General features: G+C 41.5%; 1 protein-coding gene across 3 annotated transcripts in view; it reads left to right on the top strand.

Annotated features, from left to right (window-relative positions):
• The window catches only part of LDAH (lipid droplet associated hydrolase), a 187337-nt gene that overhangs the window by 14885 nt on the left and 150139 nt on the right, over positions 1-22313 (top strand). The gene's annotated exons all lie outside the window — the stretch shown is intronic.

The following is a 22313-nucleotide window of genomic DNA, read 5'->3' as shown; positions in this document are numbered from 1 at the left end:
GCTCCTGATGCTTTAATCACAAAATCATCCTTCATCTGTTTTTTTATGATCTGTATTACAAGTAGTGCTTTACATGAATAAAACTGAAAATTTACAAAGTCTGATGTGCTCCTTATGCTGTTCACTTGCTTTCTGCATTATATTTATCTTGTAAAAAGCAACAAACTAACAGATGTTAGTCTATAAGGTGCCACAGGACTCTTTATTGCTTTTTACGGATCCAGACTAACACAGCTACCCCTCTGATATTTATCTTGAACAGTTGAAGCAGGCAGGGCAGTTTTGCTTCTCTTCCTGGTCAGTTTCACTTTGCAGCTCTTGTGCTTTAGGGTAATGCTGCCTCGTCAGTCTTGCACACATGTCCAGTGGATGATTAAATTCACAAGGAAGAGTTTCAATTGCAATTTAAAAGAAAATAATTGATGAAAATAATTTCTTCTTATGTGAGTTTTGTAATATTTTTCTTTAAAAAATCCTAGATTTTCAGCCTAAACTACCCTTTACATCAACTGATATAACAAATATCCAAGATTATTACTTAAATTACATTATTAAATTTTGTACAAACAAAACTGTTAACACTTGCCAGATTAAATAGAGTTAAGATTTAAGAGCCAAAATCTAGCTTCATTGAAATCAACGGGAGTTTTGCCATTGACTTTAGTGGAAGCAAGAGTTGTTCTCTAGTGATCCAGTATAGCACGACAATTATAATTATGTTGAGTGACTTCAATAGTGATTGCTTATATTGGCTTGGGGGGCAACTGTTTTGGTACTTTTAACTCTCTTCTCTCCATCACAGTACTGTACTTTAGAGATAATGTGAATTGCCTGAGAAACAGTGAAGCAATGAATGACCCTTCTGGTTTTCCAGTTCCTTTTCATGTGTTTGACTAAAAAACCTCTTTATTTGTAAGTATACTCTGGTGCTATAAATAACTACTCAGGGGCAAGTCCAAAAAATTAATAATTGTTTGGGGTATGGTGTATTTGGAACAAGTTGCATCATTAAAAATAGATGCTCTGATCTTCCTTCAGTGGTAGTTGGCCTCTTAGCATCAGGGCTGTAAATGTTAATTGTGTGAAAATACGTTAAATATGTATTATTTCTGGACTGTGATTGGCGAAAATCATATTGTATATTAAAAAAAACACCCAATGCCTTAAAAACATTGTGTCCATTTCTGTAGCAAAAAAGCATGCTGTTTCCATTGTTGGATTCTTATGCAAGGTTTTGGAAGCCTCCCCAAAAGTTGTGTGTATTTGATATTTCTGGGCATATCTCTTCGGGACTTGGGCACTACATTTTGTGTGGTACCTACTGGAGTTGGATAATCATGTCATTTTAACACATCAGCTAATGTTAAAACTATCACTATTTAACCGATAGTTGAGAAATAATGCTCCTAATAAATAAAAATCAGATGTTGCCACCTTTTCAAGGGTGAAGTAAGCACCAGCTAACACAAATAAGAGTGGCAGAATCTGTTCCTGCAATGACCTCTGTATGGGCAGACCCCCACTGAAGTCAGCAGAGCTCTTCAAAGGAGCAGGATTGGGACCAAAGACTGTAGCATGCAGTCTGCTTTCAGTGGATGTACTTCTGGAAGGCCAAAACAGATCTGCCGAATTAAATAAGTGTTGTCCCATGTTGTAGATGCTTTCCTGAACATTGCTCCTGCGTTCAAGTGGTGAAGATGGGAAAAGAATTGTTATGTGTGAGGCAGTGGAGTGGCGGCACTACCTTGATATAGTTTCCGAGAGAACCATTCTGCAAAAACTTTGTAAACGTCTTTTGGCCAAAGGAGAAGAAGTGAAATGTTCATAGCAACATTTGTCCTTGCGGTCTGGGAGGCTTTACTAACAGCTGATTCACGTTTTTGCCATTTATTTTCAGTACAAATTGGAAGTTCCCCTGACTGTGAAAACAATTTTTTTAAAAAGAAACAGGTTGCTAAACAAAATTTTGGACTGAGGAATAATGAATGATGGTGAGGGCATTTCCTGGCAGTCAGTAACCAGCTGGAGGAGCTGAGAGCCCTTGGCTCTCCCCCAGTCCCATAACCAGATGATTGTTTTTTCCGTTTTCACAGTTTATAGTAGCAATAATGACCTTCTGGTTCCTAGCAGTTAACAAAGTACCTTCTTATGTGTTAAAAAGTTAAAAATTGAATGACACTTTACCATGGATACAGTGATCTGTTTACAGGGCTAATCTTTGCTCTAGCAGTTAGCAGCTGTAGAGTAACCAACCAAGATTTGATTCTGATTAAGTATATATATATATAAAAATTTCTCTTCAGGTGATTGCTAATATTTTTTTGACCTGAGATGTTAAATATTGACTGAAGCAAAGCAGATGTCAAGTTTTTCCTCCAAGCACTCAAAAGTTAGGAAATGCCGGCACTAAGGTTTCCTGTGCAACCTTCTTTTGGCCCTCTTGTGAGTAGTATTATGACAGTCTTTAATTATGTGATTATATACTATTTTTTCCAAGCCCCTTTTCACCCTTGCTACTCCCTTCCCCTTCAGCACTAGCCTTAGCCCGTCTCATGCACCCCTTGTTCCCATCCGTGTTCCTTGCCCTTTCCCAGCTCCTAGCTAGATCAGGAAAAAGTTTTCCCCTCCCATGACATTTTTAGATTTTTCAAAAACGTTCCCATTCCACATTAGAATGAAACCAAGACCTTTCAATGTTTTTCATGAAAAACTAGAGAGAGATCTGCCCTAAAATAGCTGATAGCCAGTGGTTAGGGCACTCACCTGGGATGTGGGACACTCAGGCTGTGCTGCTCTCCTCCATCCCAGGCTATTCTGGGGTGGGTTTTAACCAGCAATTACATCCTGGACCTGAAAAGCCTTTCGCAATGGAAGTTTTTCAGTATATTCCCATGAAGAGTTTGGGGTTTTGACAAATTAGCATTTTATGACCCTCCCAACCCCCAAAAAAGCTTTGTCTGAAAATTTCCAACCAGCTCTATTCTTGACCCCTTTCCTCACCAGCTCCGATTCTCCTCCTGTGCTGTTCTCTCACCCCTTTGCATACGAGTCAAGGTGTTTCCTCTTCTCTGCCTTGGGCACTGGCAGGGGGAGCACTGAGTGCACAGAGGACACAATCGGCCTGCTCTCAGTTCTGGCACCTAGCCCCACTCTGGCACACAGCAGCCGAGAGTAGCAATTGCAGGGGAAGCCCTGCTCAGTCCTGGGATGGGACATGTTCATTTGGTCTCTGGGGATGGTGCATGCACCATCTGGTTAGCATAGAGAGGCTGTGAGGGGGAGCGCACATGCTTGGTGCAGACAGAATCTTTAGAGAAACTATCCTCCAGATTCTTAATACTGAGCATATGCAAAGTGCTTTTTTTTTTTCCAGAGATTTATAACTAGGAATGATTTGGGCTCCTTTTTTTTTTTTTTTTTTAAAGGACAGAAAAAGGCACATCGCTAACACCAGCATGACCCTCCTGCCAAATTTCAAGTCCCTGCTGCAAAGCACGGAGGCTCTAGAGTTTCTTGCCAAAACAATTGTAAGGTAGTTTTAACACGGGCAAAACAACGCATTTTCCCCTCACCTCGTTCTCGGAAGCAGCTGAACTGTTTTAGGTGAAACTTTCCAAAAAAGTGTGGAAAGTGCCTTAGGCCGATGACCGACATAAAACATTTCAGCCCAAACAGTTTGGCAAAATTTTATATGTATGCAACTGAAAACAGTCTTACAATTGAAAGTGTCAGGCAACTTTAACTATAGATATTGCTGCGTGAGGTGCCTATAATAGGACTCTGTATTATGTAGATTATTACATACTGAATGTCTACCTGTTGACTCTTGTTTGTACCTCTGCTAGCACAGTAGCCATGATTTACTGCAATACCAGACTTGCCAATCCCCAGTATTCAAAAATCATGAGTCAGCCCTCCATTCCCACCCCACGCCCCCAAATCATGAGATCAACTTAAAAAAAATTAGATTTTTTTTTTAATGGGTTCTTTTGATTTGCCTTCTGATTCTTGGGCCTTGAGGTTTCACACTGTCAAGCATTTCTCTCCAACCATAAGATTATTTTTTTTAATGAGCGGAGATTCATCCCTCCAGGATCTAACACCAAACATTGTGAGAGACATGGTAAAGCCATGAGAATTGGTATCATTGCAGAAATAATAATCTGAAATATCTAGAAATCTTTCCATTATCGCTGTAAACTTTTAAGAAATTTAACAGTTTTCCCTTCGTAATTAACAGTAACAAGCTGGAATTGTTAGCATGAAATGTCCCAGTCTGGTAGCAGGGGCTGACACTGGGCTAAGTGAGTATGCTGACCTACTGAGGCATGTGAGTTGTTAGGCAGATGTTTCTCTCTGGGGGAAGGAGGATCTAGGGCAGGGGCGGGTTAACTTTTCGGCCTGAGGGCCGCATCGGGGTTCATAAATTGTATGGAGGGCCGGTTAGGGGAGGGGGTTGTGGCCCGGCCCCCACCTCCTGTCTGCCTCCACCCACCCGGGACTCCTGCCCCATCCAACCCCCCCTGTTCCCTGATGCCCCCGCCCCGGCACTCCTGCCCCATCCACACACCCCCTCTCCCTGTCCCCTGACCGCCCCATCCAACCCCACCTCTCATTCCTGACGGCCCTCCCTGGACCCCTGCTCCATCCAACCACCCCTTCTCCCTGTCCCCTGACTGCCCCCCGCTCCCTCATCCACCCCCCCCTCCTTCCTGACTACCCTCCCCGACCCCCTGCCCCCATTCAACCCCCTAGTCACTCCCCTGACCGCCCCGACCCCTATCCACACCGCCACCCCCTGACCACCACACCGAACTCCCCTGCCCTCTATCCAACCTCCCTGCCCCCTTACCGCGCTGCTTGGAGAACCGGTGGCTGATGGCGCTACAGCTGGGCCACACTGTCGCTGCTGCCACACAGCACAGAGACCGGGTCAGGCTGGGCTCCGCAGCTGCGCTGCCCCAGGAGCTCACAGCCCCGCCGCACAGAGCATTGCGCCGACGGCGGAGTGAGCGAGCTCAGGCTGCGGGGGAGAGGCAACAGCGGGGAAGGGGCCAGGGCTAGCCTCCTGGGCCAGGAGCTCGGGGGCCGGGCAGGACGGTCCCGCGGGCCGGATGTGGTCCGCGGGCCGTAGTTTGCCCATCTCTGATCTAGGTCTGAGCGATCCTGAGAGAGGATCCCTGGGAAGAGCATTTATTGTTTTTGTTTAATAAAGCAGGAAAGGAGTGCTTGGGGTACTTGCCCACACTGTTATTCCAAAGGAGAGCTCTTATCCTGCTAAACATGCAAATTGGATCAGGAAGGGTAGTCTGCTTTTTAAGGCATTTACCTGGGGTTTGGGAAGACCTGGATTCAGTTCCGTGCTCTACTACAGACTTCCTGCGTGATTTTGGCCAAGTCACTTAAATTGAGATCTTCAGAAGGTAGTTATGGGCCTAATTTCCATTGATTTCAACGGGCATTAGGCACCTAAATACCTTTGAGGATTTGGGCATTAGTCTTACTTATAACTTTTTCTTATAGTTCATAGTACGCTAATAATAGTAATTATTATTAGCCTCCATTCACCACCTGTAAAATGGGGATAAAGGCATTTCCCTGCCTCACAGAGCTGCTGTAAAGATACACTGAAGGCTGAGAAGTACTAAGATGCTACAGTATTGGGGTCATATGCATCTCTGAGAGCGAGATGAGAATACCCCTAAAGTCGGGAAAGCTTTACTTTGAATCTGAAATATAGCATGTGGTCCTATCTATGATTAATTTTTAGGATGGTTTTCATTCTTCGTTTCCATTAGCTACAGACTGGAGCAGGTCGAAAAATGAAAAAAACTTGGCAGTATATGTTGAAGTCATCTTTGTTCCATGGATTTAGAAATTGAATGATGTTTTGGTTCCTGAAACTTTTCCTGAAGATTTTTCTCAAAATGTTTAGATACTTTGATCTTTAAGTTTTGTTTTTATTTTTTTCCACTCCCCACTGCTTTTCTCTTTCCTTCTTTTTCATTTTATTGTTGGATACAATAGAATAAATGATGTCCGGGGGGGGGGGTTCTTTTTTTTTTTTTAACAAGCTGCAAGTTGTCCAAAGTTGAGGAAACTTTCAAAAACTGCAAAGCTGCAAAAGGAAGAAAGAAAATGAAACAAACAAAATTCCCCAACATCATTCATTCTGTTGAATTCAGCAGGAAAACTGGGGGTGGAGGTGTGGGGAAGGGCGGAGAGGAGAAGGGACAGGAGGAAAGAAAGTGTGCTTGCGGGGGAATGGGTACATTTTTCATTTCCAATTTATTGAAAAACATTTTTAATCTAAATTTTTTTTGACCAGCTCTACTGATAACTTTTCCTCCCTGAATTATTTTCTTTACTTTGTAGTTTATTATGTTCTAATAGCAATAATTTACAATTCTCGATAATGCCTTTCATCCAAGGTTTTAAAAACATAAATTAACATCACAAAATTCCTGTGGGAAGTTTATAAAATGGTATTATATCCGTATAATAGATGGGTAAACTGAGACATAGAGAAGTAAGTCAGTGGCAAAGCCAAGAACAGGAGACACACCCCTTGCTCTGACCACCTGTTTAATGTAGTTTAGCTGTTTTAGTGTAATATCAATTTTATTTTTCATAACTCAACCTTTCTGTCACTGAAGTTTTCTGCTTTGGTGTTGGCCTATATATATAATTCAACAAAATCTCTATTAACGGTGGAACATCTAAGACACTGGAGCAGGCCTTGAGAAAATCTGGGATCTCTGATCACCTTGCAATATATTCCCAGACATAAACATTCAGAATTAGATGAGTTCCCCCCTCCACCCCGTTCTCCCTCTAGCTTTTGTAAACTGTTTGAGCCACAAAATGATAAATAATTATTTCCCAGCACTGGAATTTTCACACTTGAAAGGTTTGTATTTATTGTTCGGTTCCTTTTATAGGGTGAGGCAGTGCAAGAAAGGGCAAAAGGGTGACTGAGTAGTGGGTTGATGAAAGGAAAATCCAGGCAAGAGCTGAAGGGTGAGTCTCGCCCCAGAAGCAGAGGATGTGGAGCCAGGCACTCGCTGGTCTGAACCGAATATAGTTAGTTCTAATGTAGATGATGATTCATTGTTCTGCTTATTAGAATGATCTGGTGCATACTTTTCCAGTCTAATAAATTTCAAGCATATGACTTGTTTTATGTGTAATCAAATCAAACTGTTTTTAGAGTACAGAAAGGAAAGATACTAAAATGCTAAGGACCCTGCTCCTGCTCCCACTGGAGTCAATGGCAACAGGCCCAAGCTTTGCAGGGGATTTGGGAATATGTCCTGTATATTTATTTCCTTTTCATTGTTTAATCAAAACCATACATAAAGGGTCAAATTGCTCCCAGCTTTGACTTGTAAATATGGAAGGTGATTCAAAAATACTGCCTGATCCTGCACTCATTGAGGTTGATAGCAAAGGTTTCATTGACTTCAGTGTTGCAGGATTAAACCCATGGACAGTGTCTTACAGCCGTTAAAATGCATAGACTTTAGTGGAGCTAATCCTAATGTAACTATGACCAGCTGATGCATTTTTAAATAGGATTGTCCTTGTCCACATTTGGTGCAAAATTTGTTTAACGTCATGTTAGTTAGAATAGGTTAGTTAATGCATTCCCTAACTCAATACTTTTCCCCACTGTAGGCAAAACCCGGACTGTTTTAGTATGAACACTTTTACTGCAGTATACTCTTCTGAAAAAAGGCACAATTAGACGTAGATTCTGCAAATGCTTATGCATATGCTCAATTTTACTACCATATATCTGTCCCATTGAAATCTGTGAGATTCACAGTAGTAAAGTTATGTATATTTGCTATCGCTCATTCTAGGGGTTAGCATCAGACAAAGTCATGAAAATTTATTTTTTATTTTGCGGAGTTGGTTTAGTGTAAAATTAGCAGTGGCATGTACAATCTACAATAGCAATATTTGGCTTCATTGAACTGGGGCCCACAGAGTTTGATGGAAATTTCTTGTTCTGTTTTAAGAAAATCTGTCTATTTATGTCTGTGTATTTATAAAACACGCAACTTAGTAAATAAATAGAGTACAAACTTATATAACCTCTATGCTATTTAGCTCAGTCTTCACAAAGTTTTCCTTACATTTCATTGCAGGAGTACTTTGTAATAGCTCCATTCCAAACATTCTAACTCTTGATTTCATTGATGTAAATAGGGCAGTTTTGTCATCTTTGTGGTTTTATACCAGGAAGTTTAGTTCATGGTTGATAATGCGTAATGTAAATCATAACATTTTTTGTGGTAAAGTGTGCTTGCACAAGTTTAATGCATTAATATACAAGAATCTTTTCATATTTTTATTCTTTGCTGTGCATGTAGAATACTCTCTTACTTGCCAAGTTTCCTGATCTGCTTGTTTGCAGTTGGATAGCTTCTAGGTTATTGGATCACGATATTGTTTTACCAGTACATGCAGTGATTTGGTAGTATTAAATTTCTTTTTTCATTGTAAGATTTAGCCTTTTAGGGAGCTCTTCGTAATCTAAGACTGTCACATGGCAGCTGCTTATGGTTTTCTGCGCAACAAAAGATTGACATGCCCTGCAAAAGATGTTTTGAGGGCTTAGATCCTCATTCTGCCAGCACTTAGGGATGTGTGTAATTCTACTCGTATGAGTAGTCAGTGGGAATATTCACCTGAGTAAATTTAGGTGTTTGCAGGATTGAGGGCTTTAGTCACTTGTCATCCTCAAAGTAAAATGTTTTTAATTTTAGTAAATTGTCATTTAAAGTGAAGTACTTTTTAAAGCCTTCACTTCCATTCGATAATGTACAAAAATGGAAATATATTTCAATACAATTTGAATAACCTTTTATTTTCGCTTGCTCCGGATTTCAACTTGTCAAAGAGGAAAGGGTAAGGAATATCAGAGATTGCTGGATAAAATCCAATCAGCTGCTTTCACAAATTATTCATTATATGAAGGGCTTATTACAGTTTTAAGGGAAATGTGAATTTTTTTTTAAAGAAATTACTACATAAATAGATTTTTGTATTAGAAATTAATTTGTTGGACCCATGGACTCTGAAACATGATTTCTTGTTTTTTCACTCCTATTAAGATACGGGAAAGCTAGGTCTGGAATGTGAGTCCCTGACATTGGTGAGCAATTAAATTACTCATTCAGGTAACTGAAGTCTACTGAAGGAGCTGCTTCTTTGAGTAACTACTCACCAGTGTGAGCAGGCGCTTTGTAGTCTGACCGTTAATGAATTAAGTTCTATTTCCTGATTCAGCAAAGAACTTAAACCTGTTTAAATCTTTTTTGTTCTTCAGTAGGCCTTAAAGATGTGTTTAAATGATGTGCTTAAATTTTAAGCATATACTTAAGTGCTTTGCTCAAGGTGGGCTGAATACTGCTCTCTAGCATGTGGGCTGAATCCTACCAAGGTTCACTATCAGACATAGTGCTTTCTGCTGTGAATAGTCACAGTGAAGTCCAGAGGGAAGTATTTGTAAGATCCCTCTGATCCTACAACTTTGGATGTGAATGGTCATACTCTTATTAAAGTCAGAACTGGAGGCCAGAATGTGGCCTTTATAATCTTCCTCTGTTAAGAATCTGTTGTTCTAGCTATGTGTTTTGTACAGTCTCTTTAGAAGGGAATTCTGTCTGCCATTTCAGTTTATTCTTCCTCTCAGTCATGCAAGTGGCATTGTAAATCAGCAGTTTAGATCTTTAAGTTTATGTGTAAAGCTTTGTAGCAGCTTCTTTGTTGTATCTTTTCCAATTTTCATAGTTTAGGGCTAGGTTCTACCACCATTACTCCTTGCTGAGTAGTATCTCTCTATGTTAGTCCTCTGGATTTCACTTGGACAACTCACTTGGGGTGTGATCCAGAGCCCATTGTAGTCAAGAGAAAGACTCCAGTTGTCTTTAGCGCACTTTGAATCAGGCCCCTGTCGTCCCTGATTCAGCACGGCACTTAAGCACATGCCTAATCTTAAGCGTATGAGGAGTCCCATTGAAGTTAAAATGTTTTTTCTCACGTGATTAAAGTTAAGCATGTGCTTAAGTATTTTCATCAGTCAGGGCATAGAAAAGTGAATAATAATCAGAGTGAGTAAGGGTGGCAGAATCGCCCCTTCATGCTATTCAAGAGTTATGTCAATATTTTTTTCTTGAGCGCTTGTTGTTCTGACAACTGTCTGTACAGTCAACCCTCAGTGTTGAGCGATGAAAGTGAAGTTTCTCTTCCCTTCCCTTCAGAGATTGCTACAGAAGCACTCGCAGTCAGATGTTTATTGTTCACAGTTCTCACCATATGTTTTGCAGACACCGTTTATTACAAACCAAACAAAATTAACAACTGATAATAAGTGAGTCATGATTTTTGAATGTAGTGTTGAATGGATATGCCAGAAGATGGAGCTGTTTGAAAGATTAGCATAAATATGTTTTATCGTTTTGGGAAACTTTTTTGCTGCAAACAAAGAGAAAATCATCTCTAGAATGCACTACATGGGGTGCAAGCAGTCACTGAAGGCATATATAAACTTAATCAAACTCTTTTTGTAATAGCTGTACTTCATGAAAGTCTGTTTTCAGACATTACCAGTGGAGTTTAAGGAGGCTGAATGTAACAGAATGGTTGATTGGCTTCAGCTATTTTATCATGCCAAACGGACTCCTTCCTTTGTTCATATTGTGCCTTAAAAAAAGCTTCGTTGCAAAGCATATCTATTGCCCAATTCTCAAGTGTGGTATCTAAGTAGTAAATAATAATGTTCAGTGACAATTAAGTAACAAATTAAAAATAAAAACATAATTCCCCCAGTAAAATATAACAGTAACACATCTCTCCCCTCCTCCAAAGGCATCTGCTCTGCTGATCCCAAGATTGGACCATCACCTATGTTCTCATGAAGCTGTTGTGTAGTGTATTGTCTGACTTTTTTTGTAGTAGTAGCAGAAGATCCTTGAACAACACCAGATACACTAAAGGCACTCAGTAAAAATAGCAGTAATCACAGTCCTTTGTGCTTCAACTACTCGATCTGTAAAATAGGGATAATAATTCATCTGTGTGGCTGAGTTAAATAATGTTTGTAAAGTGATTTTGAGATTCTCTGATGAAATCTACATAAGTGCAGTTGCTGTTGATGTTTAAATAACTTACAGATGCTTTGTGTTTACAGGGTAAAAATAATGTCCTGTTCTGTTCAGATTTTTATATCTTTGGCTGAGTAAAATGTGAGGCCAAAGGAACCAGCTTGTTTTTATATGGACATGTGCTATCTGATCTCTCAGCACTGTGCTCTCTGTATTTACCCTAAGTACTGACCCCTCTTACTGTGGTATCCAAGTGCCTCACAATCTTTAACATATTTATTCTAACAACAGCCCTCTGAGGAAGGGAAGTGCTATTATCCCCATTTTATACAGGGGGAACTGAGGCACAGAGAGGCTAAATGACTTGCTGAATGTTACTCAGGAAGTCTGTGGCAGAGAAAGGAATTTAACCCAGGTCTCTCAGATTAGCACCCTAACTGCTGATTCATCCTTCCTCACTGGCTATACTGCTGAGACCGCCACGTAGATATCCCATCATTAAACATCGCTGACTCAGCTCTTAAACCTCAGTTCTTTTAATATCCCTCTGAAGCACGTGGCATTGGCCACTGTTGGAAGACAGGATACTGGGCTAGATGGACCTTTGGTCTGACCTAATATGGCTGTTCTTATGTTCTTTCCTTCTGGTACTTTTTTGGTGGTTACTGCGTACCCAGAGAGTAGAGTTCAGGGCAGTTAGTATTTCTGCAGTGATTAATCTGCTGAGCAGTCATAGATCAGCTGAGGGCAGTGTGATGAATCTGTCAAGAATTAATCTCTTCTGCTGTGCGGGGATGGATGATGACTCTCCAGAAACAGGAAGGTTCCTTGCCATGTGGGGAGGAGTGGGTCACAAAGGGTCTGGTGGCCCTGGGAGGAGTGTGGCATTTGGAAATAGTTGGCATAGTGGGGCCAAGCTGATGCTAGATCCTAGAGATCCTAGCGCTTGGAGCACCTACAGTATTTGCCTTGGAGCCTGTGGTGCGAAGATACACTATCAGACATCTAGAAGGGATGGGGGAGGGGGGGGAGAGACGACACTATAGCACTCCAGCATCCCACAAGAGGGCAGTGATTGCTCCAGTTCCACCATCCCTCATGGCTTCTTCCAGAGACGGTCAGCTTTGGCTTGGTTTCCACCCAGGGTTCCAGGGCAGTTTTGCTAGTGGATGCTGAACCTAGTACATGACACACTGTGGGGCACCAGAGAGGTTGAGACCATATTATACAGCTCCAATTGCCCCTTAGCAGGCTTCCTGATGTTTGTGGACCTTAAGAAAGTTGGGGTAAATTTAGTCCATTGGCTCTAGTGGTTTTGCTGATATCAGAATGTGGCTCTTCTTGTGTACTTTAAACATAACGTGCCATTACTAGTACTGCGGAGGAGCAAGAGGAAGGGACTGATTGACAACGGGAAAAGAACCCCTACTGTTCTCTGGCAATTTTTGATATTTGTACTTAAATGAAACAACCAAAGGGAACGGATGGCTCAGCACAGTTCAGTGCTTCAAGTTAATGACCAGAGTATTCATGCTGGTCAAATACCCCCTGGAGAGCAAAATAACTTCCTCCCCCTCCACCCCCGCCTTCCACAATTACAGTTGAGGGAAATAGATAGTTAAGTTATTAAGAACACAATTCTCTGCTGCGATGTCACAGTACAGGTAGCATCTTGCTGATTCCCATGCTAACTGAGATGTATTGCAAATGATTGAATTTTGCAAACTTATAAATGAAGGGAAACAGACAACAACAAAAAGCCAGGGTAATTCTTCCTTCTGCCCCCAAGCAGCAACGCTTCATCATTTATAAAGATACACCATTAACATGGCGCATATTAAAGCTGGCTAACTGATAGCTCTCGAAATGTAATTGTGTTTCTAGTGGGGTCCCACAGTGGTTCTTGGTCCTGTGCTATTTAACATTTTTATTACTTTCCTAAAAGAAAAAATAAAATCATCACTGATAAAGTTTGCAGATGACACAAACATTTGGGAGGTGATAAATAATGAAGAGTACAGGTCACTAATTCAGAGCAATCTGGATCACTTGGTAAGCTGGGCTCAAGCAAATAATATGCATTTTAATATGGCTAAATGCTAAATTTATACCTCTAGGGAAAAGGAATGTAGGCCATACTTACAGGATGGGGGACTCTATCCTGGGAAGCAGTGACTCCGAAAAAGATTTGGGGGTCATGGAGGATAATCAGCTGAACATGAGCTCCCAGATTGATGCTGTGGCCAAAAGAGCTAATGCAATCATAGGATGCATAAACAGAGGAATCTCGAGTAGAATTAGAGAGGTTATTTTACCTCTGTATGTGGCACTGGTGCAATTGCTGCAGGAATACTCCTCCACCTCGATATAACGCTGTCCTCGGGAGCCAAAAAATCTTACCGCGTTATAGGTGAAACCGCGTTATATCGAACTTGCTTTGATCCGCCGGAGTGCGCAGCCCCGCCCCCCCGGAGCACTGCTTTACCGCGTTATATCCGAATTCGTGTTATATCGGGTCGCGTTATATCGGGCTGGAGGTGTACTGTGTCCAGTTCTGGTGTCCACAATTCAAGAAGGATGTTGATAACTTGGAGAGGGTTCAGAGAGGAGCTGAATCTATGTAGCTTAACAAAGAGAAGGTTAAGGGGAGTCCTGATCACGGCCCCCAAGTACCTACGTTGGGAACTAATATATAATAATGGGTTTTTCAGTCTAGCAAAGAAAAGCTATAACATGATCCAAGGGCTGGAAGTTGACGCTAGACAAATTCAGATTGGAAATAAGGTGTAAATTTTTAACAGTGAAAGTAACTAACCATTGGAACAATTTACCGAAGGTCATGGTGGATTCCCAATCAGTGACAATTTTTAAATTAAGATTGGATGTTTTTCTAAAGGATCTGCGCTAGAAATTATTTTGAGGAAGTTCTCTCATCTGTGTTATACAGAAGATCAGACTAGATTATAACAATGGTCCCTTCTGGCCTTGGATTCTATGAATTTCTAGACTTTTCTCAGTCATTAGGGGTCAGTTCATGATCTTGTACCTATTTTCTGTGCCAATTTATATTATTTTTAATCAAACCAATGTGCTTTCTTTGATCAGCACTTCCACGATACAACCACTGGTAAACTTAACTTGCATAATTATAATGACACAGTACTCACTTTGCTGAACTTTAATAAGCTTTGTGGTGTGGTGGACAGGTAATGGATTGAGAGACCTGGGTTATGTTCCTACTAATGCCATGACTTGTTATGAGGCCTTTGGCAAGTCACTTTATGTCTGTCCTCATGAGTAAAATGGGAATAATTACACTTATCCTCTTATATCAAGTGCTTTGAGAGCTACACATGACAAGCACTGTATGGGCTTCAGTGGGAAGACTCCCATTGAGTTCATTGGCTTTTGGATCAGGTCCTAAGAGCGCTAAATATTTGAGTAATACTGTGTAATCTGACTGTTGCTGTGGTTTGTTTCAGCTGAGTCATCACACCGGCTTCCACTGCGTTTCAAGACCAGAAAAAAAATCTTTCTTTAAAAATAGGCGATGCATATTCCATGCTTCCTTCTTCCTGGGGCAGAAAGAGGCCTATGTCAATCTTGAGTTTGGGATGCTACTTTTGTTTCCTTCCGCAGTGCTGCAGAAATCCTTCTGATGGGGCCCTGCAGAGATTGGGCTTTGTCAAGTTTGAGAGGGCAGGACAGTGACTGGAAGGATGAGTGACATCTATGCTTTGCCAGGTTCTCCCTCTACCAAATCAGAGGGATCGACATTTTGCATTGAAAACTTAATGCATTTTCTCTCTCTGCAGTTTAGATGGTCTCTGCCAATGGAGTGGGTCCTTGATTGTGGAATCTTTTGGAAGGATAGCTGCTGCAGGATTGGCTGGGCAACACTGGAGAGGGAAAAGCCCCTTTATTATAATGTAAAACTTTAAGAATTTTCGAGCCATCCTTAGCCAGGGAGATGTTTTTAAACAATGGAATGTTTCTCATCAGTTGGCCCGTGAAGCAGAAGGAAAGAGGAAACTACCTGCTGTTAGATCTGGCTGTGGAGGGAATTCAGTTTTGGTGGAGTCAACATCTTGCATGCATAAGAAGTTTAAAATGTTAGTAACTCCAGTATCAGTATATAATGTAGTTCTTCCTTCCTGGTCACTGCCGCTGGAAGTGCCTGAGCTGATACAGATCTGAAGTGACATTTAATACTTTGACCTGCTGATCTCTTTAAGTCACAGAAAGTAAACATGTCTTCCACTCTCTGAATGTAATTAACGCATAGGCCAGGCCTCATTCATCCCCTGGTATAAGCCTGTAGGAGTCATGGAGTTATGCCTGGGATAAATCTGACCCATTATTTTTTTTTAAAAATGTTCAAATTGTGAAAAATTGACCAAGCCAAAAGTTCAAAGTCAAAGCTGCCAATCTGTTCTTTCCTTCTCCTGTACCTGTGTGTTGCAGTGCTTTCCAATGAGTATGCTAGTATATATAATGGACAGCACTCCTTAGTCATTCCTAAAGAAGGAAAAACTTTCATAATAAACAAACAATAACTTGCATTTTCATTATGTCTTTCCATCTCTCAGTTTTAAGTTTTAGTACCCATTTCTAGTACCCAGGCTTCATCAGGTCAAAGGACTTCACGAGCACTTATGAGTTTAGCTTTGCAACACTCTTGCATGGTAGAGCAGTATTATCACCCCCATTTTACAGATGGAGAAACCGAGGCACAGAGAAGTTGATGGAGATGAAAAAGATCACTCAGGAAGTCTGTGGCAGAGCCACTAATAGGAACCATCTTTCCCCCAGTCCTTTGCCTGAACACTGATGTCAGTGGGAGTTTTGGCTGAGTTGAGAGTCAGTAAGGAGTACAGGTGTGAGTCCGTTATTAGACTTTAGGGAGCAAAACCTAAGGTATTATCTTTTCTTTAGGACTCAGGAGTGAGATAGGATACCAAATTGCCTTTTAACATCTCTGTAAAAGTGTGCCGTGGTCCCTTGAAAGTTTTGAATATCCCAAAGGAATCTTCTCTTTTTTTAAGGAATGCAGACATAGCTTTTTCTAATCTTCTTCCATTATTAATGTTAGTCCTTGTATGCATGTGCTTACTTTATGTCTATAAACTGGTTTATACTGAAACTATCAAAAACACACACACTTTCCAGTTTTTGTCATTCAGGCCCCTGGTACAAGGTTGGGAGACCTTCAGTTTACATTTGCAAACTTTAAATTCAAAGATGCAAAAAATTAATTGCTTTCTCCCCCACCTCCACGTAAGCATGAATTCCACACCAGTGGTGGATAAAATCATAGAACCATTTGCTATGCAATGTATTGTAGTCAAATAATATTGTGAGTACATTGTTTTTTAATGTTTTTTAGCCATAACTTCATTGCCTTATATTTCTCTCCATTGAATTGCATAAGAGTTTGTCTGCCCATTTGTAGTCTGTCCAACTCCATTTGGATTTATCTTGCCCTCTTTCCTTGTATTGGCTGCTGCCAGTTTTGATTCATTGGGTTATTTTTTTCCAACTTGCTCCATATACTTTATTAAAAATTATTAATATACCGTATAACCAGATTTTGCCCAGTATTAATTTTTGTGCCATTCGTGAGTCTCTTTTCTTCATTTCATACCTTTCATTCCCAAGAAGATTGATTCCCCTTAGATCTGATTCGGCTTCATTAAAGCCAGTGGCAACCCTCCCATTGGCTTAGGATCCAACCAAATTTGGGAAGACTCCCATTGGCCTCAGTGGATTTTGGATCAGGCTGTTTGAAAGGAGTAGGATCTAGCCACATCCTAAGTAACACCCTACATCACATTTACTGGCCTCCTAATTTTATCTTTTGTGTGATGATATTATTTTAAAAAACAAACAGATAAATCAAACTGAGTCCTAGCTTAGAAGTCAGTTAGTGTGCTTTTTGGTCAGTGACTAGTAAACCTAGAAAAGATTATTTGGAAATGTTTAAAGGGCATTCACAATTAGTCATTTGGAATATTTTTCCAGAATGCTACAGTAGAACCTGAGCGTAACGAACACCAGAGTTACGAACTGACCAGTAAACCACACACATCATTTGGAACCAGAAGTGCAATCAGGCAGCAGCAGAGACCCAAAAAAAAAAAAAAAAAAAGCAAGTAGCACTGCGTTAAATAGTTAAATATAAAGTACTTAAAAATGAAGGGAAAGCAGCATTTTTCTTCTGCATAGTAAAGTTTCAAAGCTGTATTAAGTGAATGTTCAGTTGTAAACTTTTGAAAGAGCAACCATAATGTTTTGTTCAGAATTACGAACATTTCAGAGTTACGAATAACCTCCATTCCCCAAGTGTTTGTAACTGAGGTTCTCCTGTATAAACAGATTAATTTCATAAGGTCATTGTCCTTTATAGAATAAAATAGAAAAGTAATTGGATTACCTTAAACAGACCTCAATACAGGTTGACTAAAGTTTATTTTATATATATATATATATATAATAAGTGTTTACATAAATATATATATATATTTATCAAATATCTGGGTTGTTTTGTTGGGTTTTTGGGTTGTGTTTTTTTTTTCTCTTTCATTCTCTTTGTATATTATCTGACTCAAAAAGTACTACAGAAACTAATATTAAAAATACCGTGGTCATTCAGCAGGGTGCCTGGCTTATTTGAAAACAAGACTTGAATTTGACATTGTTTTAGATTTCAAATAGGAAAATTACAAGTTCATTAATTTCCAGGGAAAAAAGTTTATACTAGGATTTATTAAACCTATTTTCCCCTTATTCTCGTGTCCATAAAAGAGCATTCGTCCTGGGCCAGGTCTTCAGCTGTTATAAATCAGTGTAGCTCCATATTGAATGTTGCATTTACACCTCATGAGGATCTGGTCCTATATCTTTTTATTTAAGATACATAGTACTATTTAGTGTCACCATCTGACTTTTGAGTGTTTACATATTAAGTCATTCAGTGGCCCTTTTTGACATCGTCATTTCTGCACTCTTGCTTAACAAACCTTTTGCTATACCAAGAAACATAATTAAATGGTCTAAATTGTTTATTTGTTCTGCAGGGAAGAGGAAAAAAAGTTGTTAAAGCTTAACCCCTGGGAAGTTGTGGGGGCCACCTTAAGAGACTGCTGCATCCTGCTAAACTTTTATGCTGTCCGTTTGTCAGTCTGATAGCTTCCTCTTAACTTTTTTCTGCCTCTAATAAATATGAATTTGGAATATTGCAAAAGTTTCATAAGGAATCAATTTATTAATAAATTTACATCCCATGACTTGCCATGTTTATGTACATTTAAAATCTGGGTGAGTTGAAGGTAATTATTGAAATATGACATTGCACTTGATAAATGTAATGCACCTCTTCAGTACTGCTTACTAATGTCTATGTCCAAAGGTTTTGCAAAGGCACATCTGGGATTTCAAACTTTAATTATCTGTAGCCTACACTGGCATATGCTCTTACTCATACATGGAAAATCAGGATGCGCTGTCCTGTTGTGATTTCTAGCCCTCAGTCCGTGGAATTGATTCACAGGCACAATTGGTTAGCTGGTTAGATTCAGGCACGTTAGTTAGGCTGGCAGTGAGATCTCTCACAGAATGGTACAGACCTGATTCATCCTACAGATGGAATTTAAATATGTATGCTGCCTTGCATGACCAGGTGTCCAGTTTTTGACTGGCCCACCCACTTGAAAAGGGATCACGGCGGCTCCTGTCAGCACCGCTGACCAGGATGTTGACTGTCTGGTTGATGGCACTGCACAGTGGGGCTGGCAGTCTCCCTGCTAGCCTCCGCGCCGCGCAGCTGCCGGGAAGCTGCTGGCATGTTCCCTCCTCCGGCTCCTACGCGTAGGGGCAGCCAGGAGGCTCCTCACACTGCCTGCACGCCAAGTGCCGCCCCTGCAGCTCCCATTGGCCGGGAGCTGTGGCCAATGGGAGCTGTGGGGGGTGGCACCTGCGGACAGGGCAGCACGCAGAGCCATCTGGTTGCGCCTCTGTGTAGGAGCTGGAGGGGGGACATGCCACTGCTTCTCAGAGCTGCTTGAGGTAAGCGCTGGTGGGAGCCTGCACCCCTGGCCCCCTCCTGGGCTCCAACCCCCTGCCCCAGTCCTGATCCCCCTCCTGCCCTCTGAATCCCTCAATCCCAGCCCGGAGGACCTTCCTACACCCCAAACTCCCCATCCCCAGCCTCACCCCAGAGCCCGCACCCCTAGCCAGAGCCCTCATTCCCCCCCGCGCCCCAGTCCTGATCCCCCTCCCGCCCTCTGAATCCCACAGTCCCAGCCCGGAGAACCCTCCTGCACCCCAAACCCCTTATCCCCAGCCCCACCCCAGAGCCGGCACCCCCAGCTGGAGCCCTCACCCCCTCTCGCATCCCAACCCACTGCCTCAGCCTGGAGCCGCCTCTCGCACTCTGAACTCATTTCTGGCCGCACCCCGGAGCCCGCACCCCCAGCCAAAGCCCTCACTCCAGCCCTCCTAGCCAGCCTGGTGAAAATGAGTGAGTGAGTGAGGGTGGGGAGAGTGAGCGAGAGAGGGGGGAGGGATGGACTGAGTGGGGGCGGGGCCTCAGAGAAGTTGCGGGGCATGGGAGGAGTCCCGGAGGAGGGGCGGGGCATGAGTGTTCGGGTTTGTGCAAATAGAAAGTTGGCAACCCTAAGACTGCCCACAGTTCTTTGATTACTTTGCCATGTGGGTTCCACATGCCACTTCACACACAAAATAGCCTGATTCTTATAGCTATCTGGGCAAAAATTCAATATGTTTAGAGTTCAGGAGGGAAGAAGGGCGGGAATCTCAGGGACATAATAAGCTGTATTTACAGGAGGTGCTTGACAGAATCCTTTTGAGTTTTCCACTAGTCTGTACATGTGGACAAGTGACTGTAAGTGCAAAATGCAGATTAGGTCCCCTGTTTACATAATGGAGGCAAAAACTATAAGGTGCTCTTCAACCGAGTTCGTAGCACCAGAGTTATGATGGGTCAAAATGAAGCCCGCTTGTATGTGTTTCTGCTTAAGATACTTGCAGTTGCCTGCACTTTGGCTATGTTTAAGGGAAAGAATAAAGGAGAGAGATCATCATGCCCTTGTATGTGCACACAGGTAAGAAATGAAAGTTAATTGACGAGCTAATTATGATGATCATTTGTATAAATATAATATACATTCGATATATCTTATTTGCAAATCCTTTGCCCAGCATGTCACGGAAACCTATGTTTCCCTTTAAGGCCTGATCCATTTGTTTTAGGTGTGTGTGTGACAGCCTCCTTAAGCCTTTCCCATGTGTGAGAACATCATTGTATTCTGTATATGCTCCATTTAAATCCGTCTGACATCTATGTGGGCTGCTTTCCATGCATGAACATAGGTGAGTTACATCTCTGACTTCCTTGGTTGCTGGACTGCAGCCAAGGACAGATTAAGTTTCTGTGAGCAAGAAACTTGTCTTCGTGATTCCTCAAGTCAGAATTGGGAGCCATGGCAGCCCTGGAAGGGGGCAACTGGAATCCATGCGACAGAAATGAAATCTGTGGGGTCCTGCTGTGCACCTCGGATTTAAACTTTCATTTATAGTTGCTCATTTCAAAACACCCTTCAGCATTTTGATTTTGTCGAAACAAATTATCACGTGAATCTTGTTGCAAAAGTTCTGAGTTCTGAAACTGGAATGTTTCTAAAATTAAATCTGTGGCAATTGTTGATTATATCTAGCAGTTCTAAAGCTCTTTGTAAATCCACTGCTGCCTGTGTTTCTCCCTTCATTTATTCAGAGAGCTTCTCTCATTCTCTATGCTCTCTTCACACTCCCTTACACCCTGTGGGTCAGATTTAGACCTTGTGTGTGTATAGGAATCTCCAAACTAAATTGGACCAGTGGTCTAGCTACCTCAGTATCCTGTCTCCAACCGTGGCAAATACCAGCTGCTTAAGAAGAAGGTGCAAGAAACCTTATAGCTGGCAGTGATGGAATAACCTGCTGCGGCAGGGTGCTAGGGTAGCACCCTCGGCACTGAGTATGCTGCAGCACAAAGAAAGGTGCAGGTTCCGCTGGGAGCAAGTAACCGGTTTCTGTTGGGAGGGATGACTGACACCTGGGTGGTAATTGCTGGGCTAATGAGACATTTGGCTCAGTAGCTGGGTGGAGATATATATATATATATATATATAAATAAATTTGGGAGGAACAGGAAGTTATGGGGAGCTCAGAGGATGAGCTGCTGGAGGAGAGAGAGGGCTGTGTATAAATCGCCTCCTGCTGTATTTTTGTGTCATGTTCTGTTTTGCTTGGGAACTGAAGAATAAATGTACATGTGGTGAAAATTTCTTTCCTAAACTTCAATAAATTAGAGGGTGGTTTATGCCTTGATGCAGAGGTATTTATACCCCTTACAAAACTGTTTGAGTTGTACCTTTTTACCAGAGTGTGTATCTTTGTTTGCTGTACTTTGAACCTAAGACAGAGGGGGGTCCTCTGAGTTTTGTTCTGTTTTTTACTCTGTGCTCCCCCTGGAGTAGTCAGGTTTCCCTAGGTTGGGAAACATGGCTGTGAAGCCAGATGTGTTCCTGAGTTACCCCTTTTTTGGCAGGAACTGGATTGTGCAGTATGTGGGCTTGTCTATACGAATGCCTAATTTTTGGCAAATGGGTGTAAATCTACCCCTCGCTAGCATGTCACACACTAAATGTGTGTGTGGACTCTGCTGCCATGCACTAAAAATTCCACAGTGCGCTTTAATCTATTCCTGTTTCAAAAATAAGCCCTCTGTGTGTTGTTTTTGTGTCATGTGCCTACTGCTAAATTTAATGGTACACTAATTTTTTTACAAACCTAAACAATTCACTTTTATATTTTATTGGAACTATTGTTTTGAGGATGTTTTGAGTTCTGCAGTAAATCTGGGGATTATTTCAAAGTATGCGGGGCTATGTGCTACCCCTGTTTTCCCAACTAAGGTTCAGGCTACATATTATAAAAAAAAAAAAAAAAATTGCAGAAAAATTCAAAATGCTTGAGTCTTATAGACCCAAAAGCTACCTGTCTTTGCTGCACTGTGTGCAGGGGTTATGGTGATTTTAAAATAAACATTATTATTTACTTACATTTTGAACACAAAACTTCAACCACATAATTAACTTGGATGGTGATACTATATCCAATTCCATACTTCCTTACTAT

The sequence above is a fragment of the Terrapene carolina genome, unplaced genomic scaffold (genome assembly GCF_002925995.2).
Source record: "Terrapene carolina triunguis isolate 2854851 unplaced genomic scaffold, T_m_triunguis-2.0 Scaffold42, whole genome shotgun sequence".
Taxonomy (NCBI): domain Eukaryota; kingdom Metazoa; phylum Chordata; order Testudines; family Emydidae; genus Terrapene; species Terrapene triunguis.
The sequence above is the reverse complement of the archived record's forward strand: the minus strand, read 5'-3'. Positions and strand labels throughout refer to the sequence as shown.